The 9,655-nt window shown below is 52.1% G+C and overlaps 1 long non-coding RNA gene across 1 annotated transcript; it reads right to left on the bottom strand.

Annotated features, from left to right (window-relative positions):
- Nucleotides 1-1,183: 1,183 nt before the first annotated feature.
- Nucleotides 1,184-2,797, bottom strand: LOC119103785 (uncharacterized). Its single transcript, XR_005094809.1, has 3 exons — nt 2,768-2,797; nt 1,816-1,950; nt 1,184-1,290 (listed from the first exon to the last, which is right to left on the bottom strand). It is a non-coding gene; the product is annotated as an uncharacterized LOC119103785 (long non-coding RNA).
- Nucleotides 2,798-9,655: the final 6,858 nt, after the last annotated feature.

Below are 9,655 nucleotides of genomic sequence, written 5' to 3'. Positions count from 1 at the left end.
ATTTTATTGGATATCTTAGATAAGCGATGAAATGCCAGGGTACCCACGTTTTGACCCTTCATTTACCTGAAGGGGTCAAACCAAATGACTTAGAGAAAAGAGGAGTGGAGATTCCTGAATACTTCAGTGGGTTGGACCCAGGGAAAAGACTGTTGAAAGTTTGAACTGGACTGGAATTCGAATAAGAACGCGACGCTTACTTGACGGACAGTGCAAATCGCGTCACTTAATATAGCATTTCCAACCATATTTGTAGGGATCACATGGATCTTACTTCAAGTCGCGCTGCCTGTCAGGCCTTGTCCTGCCTCGCCTTGTCTTGCACTGTGCCTTGTCCAGGCCAGCAGACCCAACAGGACTGTTCAATTACTGGTTCTCATCAGAAAAAACGAACAATATTGAGAACCGCTCTCTTTTTTGGCCTTTTCATACAAATTTGAGTGTCTTGATGGGCGTGATGCCTTTCTTCTCGAGCCGTGACCTGCCTGGTCAGATGATGTCTGTGGATAGCAAAGGCTGCGCCTACTGTACCTGAAGCGTTTAGGAGGAGTGACCTTTGACCCCGCGCGTGCCCCGAGATGGTGAGTAATGGCTAGAGACATAGTCTTGCACGATTTGGCTCGGGCGTGGGAACTGCGCTGGTCGCCGACGACCAGTCAGTGTTTTTGTCTTGAGGAATGATCTGGCAAGGCTCTCTACGGGGACAGAAGTTTCATGAAGCCACTTGAAGTTGCTTGAAGTTGATCATGATTAAGTCCTCATGCTGTTGTGTTGTTCCTCCAACTTATGCCGTGTTGAAGTTTTCCCACACGTTGCCGAGAGCCACAGTCTGCTTACGGTGTATCACAGAGGGCACAATTCGCTTTGTATATTTCATACCGAGGTGTCCTGTGCCCACACGGAAGTGGAGGCACACCTCGATTTGTTCACGTTGACGTTGTATATTACCAAGCAAGTCCCAGCATGTCATACCTTGGAGCACAATTTAGTTCCAGTATGACCCTGGTCTGTACATATCGCCTTTGCTATTCACTCCTCTGTCATGAGGGTCGTGATGTCTTGCAACAGGGCTTCCAACTACGCGATGTTTATTCAGTGCGAACGCATGCGCAATGCAGCCAAGAACAATGAACATGTGGCGCACCGGCAAGGGAAGTGCGGCACTGCGCTGCCAGCTGATGTCAGCAGGGGTCGCCCAAGGTTCGCACAAGGTCACGTCGGCCTAGAGGCCGGGGGTGACTTCGGATCGCGGAAGAGCCCGGCTGATGAAAAGACTAGTGGGCACATCATCTGGAACATCGATAGGGCGTTAGCTGCACCACGACCGTGCGGCCGATTACTTCTAGCGCGGACCTTGACCCTGACCCTTGACCCTAACCCTTGGCCCTGACCCCACCATTAAACCTCCAGCTCCACCAGGGCCCTATTTCAGCTCCTCGGAAGTTTTTTGTGGACAATTTCTGCTCGTCATGTGACCTGTGACACAGAGGTTCGAGTTCGTGCTTTCGAGTTAGCTTATACAGAAGATTCATATTTTAGCTCATACGGAGTCCCAGCATTTATCATTGCTAAATGTCAGAGCAAGCTCTGGATAAAGACCAGGCACTTCCACGGACACAGACATGCAGAACAGCTGGAGGTCATAAATGCCTATCACTCACACAAGCGGATCAGTGGCGTGAACGCTGATATCAACCTTTAAGGAAGAAAACGAATCGTTCATTAACACTAACGACTTAGCTAACGTGCGAGTTAGGATCATTCGACATCCGGCTGACTATGACAACCTGCTGACAGCGATGGGCAGATGCTTACCTTATCCTGCTCTGACGTCATGACGTCCGCGGCTCAGTGGTAACCGTAGCCCTTATCATCCTCGGGCTGCGTGACGTAATAGCCCCAGGGCGCGAACACGTCGTAGCCGTGACCCTTGCTGGGCCCGCGGTACGTCTGCAGCAGGGGGAGAGCTTCAGAGACCGCACACCGGCTGGCGCGGCAGAAGGGCGCGCCGGGGAGGTGCGACGGCGGGATCAGTAGCTTTTGACAGTCGTCTTCATGCGAGGCACAAAACAGAATTGGCTACCCCTACCGCGTGAAGTGAGGTCTCTTCATCCGACATGGGTGTGTGCAAATGGCAAGCACACAAGCAGCACGTAGATACGGCACGAACCAACTACTTACAGCACAGAGCAATTCGAGCAATCCATGGAATGTTTGCTGGGTGAATTGAATAAGAACCTGCCGTAATTGGAGAAAAAAAACACGGTGTGTGTGCGATATGTGTGTTGAAATCGTTCCATTATTGGTCCATTAACGTATAAGAATTACCGAACTATATCAATTCCAATTGGTGACACCTCCAGCATTGCATTTCACTTGCGCGGCTCTCTTCCAGTGGAGCTCGTCTGTCTGTCTGTGAGCCTAGTCTAGTCTGTGAGTCTTTCTGTCTGTGAGTCTGTCAGTAGCCTAGTCTGTGCTCACGGCTGCACTCCCCTATGCATTATGTGGGTGAAAATAGCAGTTAGTCGGCGCAAAGGAAAACATGCCGCACACCGTAGCGTGGATCAAGCACTTCCGTGGTCAGCGTTTTGATGAAACTAACGTGCATATAACAGCAGGGACTTCAGGCATCGGCGTTTATTCGGATGCACATGCCTAACGTAACACCTCAATTTTAACTTAATCTGTGAAATTTCACAGCATGTGTGGCATGGCATGCCTTACCTGTGGCGTGACATGCCCCACCATGCCACACATCAGCACGCACCTGTATTTTGACGCGTCCGTAGGAGGGGTTTGCCGTAGCCTTGTCGGGGCTGGATTTCCGCCACCACAAACTTGTCGCGGCCGTACGGCTGCTCCGGCTGGTAGCCGTAGACCGGCTCTGGCTCATACCCTTGCGGGAAGGCGTCGGCCGCCGCCAGCAGGCAGGCCACGGCCAGGGCCGGAACCATCAGCTGCGGGAGGACAGAGCAACGGCGTCACAAAACTATGCTCACGGCCGCCACCGAGCTTTCGGACCTCACACCAGCACAGAAGCCACGGGCCTCACACCAGCACAGAGGCCACGGACCTCACACTAGCAGAGAGGCCATGGGCCTCACGCCGGCGCAGCGGCCACGGGCCTCACGCCGCCACAGAGCCCACGGGCCTCACACCGGCAGAGAAGCCACGGGCCTCACACTGGCACAGAGGCCACGGGTCACACTGGCACAGAGGCCACGGGCCTCACACCGCCACGAATCCTACGGACCTCACATAGGCACGGAGGGTTCACACCGGACGGACTCCACGGGCCTCACACCGGCAGAGTCCACGGACTTCACACAGGCGCGGAGGCCACGGGCCTCGCACCTACACGCAGCCTATGGCCTCACGCCGGCACGGGGGCCGCACACCACCACAGAGGCTACGGGCTTCACGCCGGTACAAAGACCTGGGGACGACCAGAGCCGCGGCCAGCGAACTAGCCGAATGAGACCAGCTGGGATCGACACAACGCGTGGAGTCCGGCTACCAGCTGGGCCGACACAAGGCGCGGAGTCCGCTTTAGCGGGCGGAGTCGGCTGCTGCCCAGTGGCGCCTCGCCAGCCAGTCTGCGGGGTCCCACAGGCCCGCCGCCCGGGCGAGCTCGTCGCGACGGCCGGGCACTGAGCAGCACCGAGTGGGCCGGAGCCGGCGGCCGGCGGCCGGAACTCACGGCTCGTGCAGGGCTCATCGTGCGGCGTTGCTCGGCGACTGCTCCGGCGCGGTCCGGCGTCGCCTTTATAGCGGCCCCGGCCGGCCGTTTCACCGGCTCCGGACCTGGCCGTCGTGGGAGCGGGCGACCGAGAGCCACGCGGGAGAAGGGAACGGCACGCGGGCCAAGGCGCGACTCCTAGTGCATTAGGGTACAGGGACGTCAAAAATCACAGGCGAAACGTTGATGGTTGCATGAATAAAATGAAGCTGGCACGCTCACTTTGCCATGCATGGAAAGGTATATTTTGCTCGACAGCAAAAGGCTTGGTAGGTATTTTTGTGGAGCCAAAATGCGGCAAGCAGTGGATATTTGGTTCCTGTGACTTGCGTTTGGTTTTGTAGGATGACATTTATTGATTTGCGGCTTTCGATGTCCGCATACCAATGCGGCAAAGATCTCGAGCATAACGTGCTAAAGTGTGGGTTCAACAAGTGTGTTGATTTTCTGCTCGTTTTCAGATGGTCGCCACAATAAGCCACAAGTGCTCTGGCTATTGCCCCTACAATAAGCAAGCAGAATTAAATATTTTGCAGCCCATACGACCTCCGTGGCAAGTCGTGTTGAACTGATAACTGTTAGGCCAGATGTTGCGCTTCACGTTTGATTTTAAGGTGAATGCACTGCCCATACGGCCATATGCACTGGCCATATGCAATTAACACGCGCTCAGTGGGGAAGGTAATACGACCCCAGAAATTTTTTCCAGAATGACTTCCATCGTTGTAGGTAAGTGAATGTTTCTTTTGACATAGATAATTAGACATATTTTGCAAGATCTCCGGCCTACAGCAGGTAAAAGTCAGGACATGGCTGTCAGTAAAGACAATTCCGAGAGATTTGTTCAACGCGGAGCGACAGCGTAGTGTTTGAAGAGCTCATAGAACTTCGAGAGGTTTTCTTAAGCAATTAGACTACTGCACCTGGGTTTACGACCAACTCCACTTATCTTGGTTTAAGTTTGGACGTTAGAGCAAAGTAAAAATGTAACCCCCTTGTTGCTGGAAAACTTGCTTTATGAGCCCCTTTTTACGCTATTACAATTCATCGGGCACAACAACATAAAAATGTCCTATGTAGGCTTCATGAAGTGGTGGGCATTGGTCTAAAACGAATTCGATCAAACTTCTTACTTTGAAAAGCATGCTGCCTAGAGTAGCACTCCGGCGCCGATCACGACTTCAAATACGAAAATGGTCCGGAAGGCTCCTGGTCATTTTTCAAGGTCAAATAAAGTCACTGATCTGATATGAACATCAGCGACATCTCACTGATATGGGGTGTGTTGGCTAGGGCTCGTTGCGTAAGAAGGCCTGGGGGCACCCAGGACAACGGTGTTGCGTTTTCACCTTGCGTGACCTTATTGACCAGAATTTTACGACCTAGGGATTTCAAGTTCACCCGCAAGCGAGTTCATGAATAATCTCACTTTACCCTGTGAGCTTTCTGTATCAGCTCTCATAGTTACTGAGATATCAGTGGGATGAAATCCCCCCCCCCCCCCCCCCCGCTCCGAACGCGCCACACTAAACCGGCCTCACCGAGCGCGTGTTAATGCTTGTCCGAAGTGAACCATAATATGGTCTATCGCACAAGAGGCCATCTTATTTAGACGATGTGTGACGTCTATGAACCCTCAAGGTCTGATCCAAGGGCATAATGCGATGGACGGAAGTTTAGATAGCCAGCTGTCCCCGTAAGTGAGGCTGAACGACCTATGAAAACAATGTTATCTTTTTTATTAATTTGATCCGAACCTTTTGAATGGATGACTTTCTGGGATCAGCCCCCACGCTAAGCAGTGCTTGTTGTGTGAGCCCTGACCTCACCATCCGATCGCGCAATTCCAGGCAACGGCAGAATCTGGTGGCGAAAGCTTAACGTGGCCGCACTGCTCGGCACGGTCCGTCTTGCCCTCTGACGTCAACTGACCTTTAGGGCGACCGCTGCCACCGGCCGCAGGCCATATCTGTCAAGGTCAAATAGCGAGTGCCCTAAAGCGACTCGAACCCACCCTACCACGCGTGGGTGGATCGGAGGGCAGGCGCTCTAATCAACTGAGCCACCGGGACTGACTGATCTTGATTGCAAAGATTTTTGAAACGTCCAATCATGAAGAAAATGCAGGTAAGACGCACATACAGACAGCAAAACTGCCCGCGCGGAGGCGGCACCAGGCAATTGGAATGAAGAAACTTTCTGGAAGCATGATTCGGAGATTAGTATGGGTTTGGATTTCTTTTTTGCTAGTCGATGGTGTCGAAAGATTACATCTCGTACCTCCGGCTTCCCAGACTTACGGTCTAACCGCTGCACTGTCGGCACCCCAGATTGACATGTCGACAGATTGCTGGTTAGAAGTGATCTTAAGGGTGATGGAAAAAGAAATGTCGTCAGAAAGGTCTTATGGAAAGATTACATGTGGATAAATAGTATGGCCAAAGACCATGAGGAAGGAAACAGCATTAAGAGTTGATAAGTAAAGGCTCATACGGAATCAGGATCGTCAGGCAATAGTCATTTGGTGCGAATGTTACATCGTAAAACGTCTGAAAAAGTTCTTAGACAAATACTATAAAATTTCATCGGATAAGGGTGTCAAGGATGAAGATGATAGCAAAAGGTCAAAGAGATAAAGAAAGCTGCAAGCTAAAAATCGTTGAGGGTAAGATGGGTGGTGTGCGAAATGTCGTACTTATATGGTGTGCGATAGTATCGCACCAGGTCGCCGAGATTTAAAGAACCCATCGCAGAGAAGTGATGCAGCTCCACAATTAAGGTAATTAAGTGAAGCCAGCGTGGCTGCATGTCTTCAGAAAAGACAGAAACAGCATCAGGTGTGGATGCTCACGGGCTTCCTCTTCCCTTCCTGCCATTTCAACTCCGACTCAGTGAACCAAATCTGATACCTGAAATTCTTACAGTGACACGGTTTCCCTACTGGGTGTGCATCTCCAAAGTGGAGGCGCCAAGCAAAACGTCAAATGTTGGGCGTCAGTTGCATTTCCAGCCGGCGCCGACCTCTAACTGGGCAATCGTTCAGTTCCGACCGTTCGGTTTCGTTCCGGCCGTTCGCCACCGACCGTTCAGTTTCGTCCCCCTGTTCCTGGATGCGGAGGCGCCGTCGCTTGTCGGTCAGGCGCTGGCTACACGTTGTGCGACGCTGCGATGTCCACCCAGGAACGAAAGTTGTCATGTGACCTTTATCTTACGGGGTCCGTGTCCAGTCATAAATTCGTCCTTGTGATATTTGTCGTGTACGATGTTCTAGCATAGGAACTCTATCCCATCAGTCTGCATCCCTCATGTCGTCTCCATACTGACCTTCATCCGGAAACGGGTTTTCCCCGTACGATCCGTGTGACAAGAGCCACTTGATCTTCACCACTGCGAATTTATCGTGCATGATCTTCGGAGTGGAGTATTTGTCTTGCTATCGCTTGACGTGCGATACTTCCACCACATCGTTACCACACAAGTTACCACATCGATGATGATATTTCCGCGGCGTTCTAAGTATGAAAAAAGACAGTATCAGGGAGTAGGGTGGAAAACAGATATTTTCATACAGATATGCACGACTTCAGGGTGTACGCTACGATGAGGGTGTGACATTACGACGCTCTTTTGCGCATATCTAATATCGGACAGTGGCGAATTTCGGGAACACGCAAAAGGCGCAGGATGCATTCGAAATGATAACGATTTGCGTTCGCAGGTAAACCTGTTTTGACGAGCGATTTGACTGACACCAGGCTCTTCACCTGGCATTCCGACCCACGTGGCTGCCAAACAGAGCTCACGGATTGTTCTTGAAACGCTTTCGGCGTTATAAACCGAACTATCATCCGTTGTAGTGTCGTTGGAAATGAAATAGCAAGACTTAATGAAATCTGTCCTGAACCACGTCTTCTGGCACAGCTGGAGCCTGCCGAGCATTTTAAAGTCCGCTTCTGTTCAATACGATTGTCATTTCTGATTGCGTTAGCATCCTGAGCCATCAATAGATAAGATAACATGTGTTTTCCCTTCAGCCAAGGGCAAACCCACATAACCATACATTCCTGCTTGCCACGAACACAACGGACCGCTTAGGTGTACCGTGTAACACACTATATGTGCTGAGACTGTTCATTCATTCGACGTGTCCTTCGATCCAAAAAATAGATGTGTGTGTCGTAAATCTAGTTTTACCTCATGTTCCCCAACAGAATGCGCCAATCACAGGATTTTTGTTCAAAAATGGCGATCTGGCGATCAAGTCCAAGCTTTCGAAGAAAAAAACGACCCACGAAAGAACAAACTGGAACAAATGGTGGATTCATGAAGATCAAGGGAGTCAAACCTACGCCCCGCATAAGATTCAAGGGAAAATCAGCTATGGATATCGTGTGAAAACGGGTGGAAACAAAAGCAGAGCTGTTTGATTGCATCAGGTCTTCTAAAGTTTAGACGCTTCATGCTCAGTTGAACCAGTGGGCTCGAATGCAAAATGTGCAAATGTGGCATTACAGGCCCGCAGAAGGATTAATGCATGCTTTGAAAGATTACGAGACCTGACAGTTCTCGGCACTGTAAAGGCACAGGAGCTCGTCTCCACAGCACAGGTATGTGGTGTGCGTTGCTGCTGCTGGTAGTCGGTGTCTCATGGTTGCTGCCATGGCTTGCCTGCCATGGCTTGCCTGGCATGGCTATCATGCTTGCCAACAGCTTGTTTCGGTCATACCGCAAAGGATCTCTCGTGTGACATTGCGAATAGACCGGCTCGTCCGACAAGCGCCACATGTCTTATACTCACTTCATAGCCGTTATTTATTCCGCCATCGCAACATGGATCTATTTTGCCAACTGTGATTTATTCAACACCTGACACGGCGCATATGAGATGATCCCGCACTGCTCGCAGATCAAGGGTGGTGGCACTGCACGGCCGGCGTTGTCTCGTGGGGGCACTGCACGGCCGGCGTGTGTCTCGGGGGGCACTGCACGGCCGGAGTTGTCTCGGTGAGGGCACTGCACGGCGGCGTTGTCTCGGTGAGGGCACTGCACGGCCGGCGGTGTCTCGGTGGGGGCACTGCGGCGGCAGTTGTCTCGGTGGGGAGGGCACTGCACGGCCGGCGGGTGCGGGGGGGCAATGCGGCCGGCGGGGGGGGGGCGGCGGCGGTGTCTCGGTGGGGCACTGCCGGCCGGCGGTGTCTCGGTGGGGCACTGCACGGCCGGCGGTGTCTCGGTGGGGCACTGCACGGCCGGCGGTGTCTCGGTGGTGGCACTGCACGGCCGGCGGTGTGTCTCGGTCGTGGCACTGCACGGCCGGCGGTGTCTCGGTGAGGGCACTGCACGGCCGGCGGTGTCTCGGTGGGCACTGCACGGCCGGCGTTGTCTCGGTGAGGGCACTGCACGGCCGGCGGTGTCTCGGCGGTGGCATGCACGGCCGGTGGTGTCTATCCAGTAGACTTCCAGTAGTATCCAGTAGCTGACTAGCTAGTAGAATTCGCATTCGACTCCACTTAGATTCCATTTGGACTCTAATTAGACTATCTAATGAAGTCCAATTGGAGTTCCGTTGGGTTCCATTTGGATTCTAACTCTAATTCTAATTGGAGTCCTTGTAGATTCAAATTTTATTCCATTGAAATTGTAGTTCAACTCCCTAATGCGACTGCTATTGGAGCATCCAGGAGAACTCCAAAATGCAATCAGCTAGAATGTGAAGCAGGTGGCTCAATTGGATCTTTTTTTGCTGGGGCAGTCTAACGGTGAGTCAACACTCATCAAATCGTGACAACGAAATGTCCTCCGGATGGTTCCCTAGCGGTCCAGATGCGCAACAGATGAACCTGCTGCAGGTAGTCGATTACCCGGTTGATTGTTCTCGGTGATGCGCGCCATTTTAAGTCTGAAGGTGGCCTTGATCTT

This window comes from Pollicipes pollicipes, unplaced genomic scaffold, assembly GCF_011947565.3.
Source record: "Pollicipes pollicipes isolate AB1234 unplaced genomic scaffold, Ppol_2.1 Scaffold_5724;HRSCAF=6776_pilon_pilon_pilon, whole genome shotgun sequence".
Lineage (NCBI taxonomy): Eukaryota > Metazoa > Arthropoda > Thecostraca > Pollicipedomorpha > Pollicipedidae > Pollicipes > Pollicipes pollicipes.
Note: the sequence above shows the minus strand (reverse complement) of the source record. Positions and strands in the feature narration are given on the sequence as shown.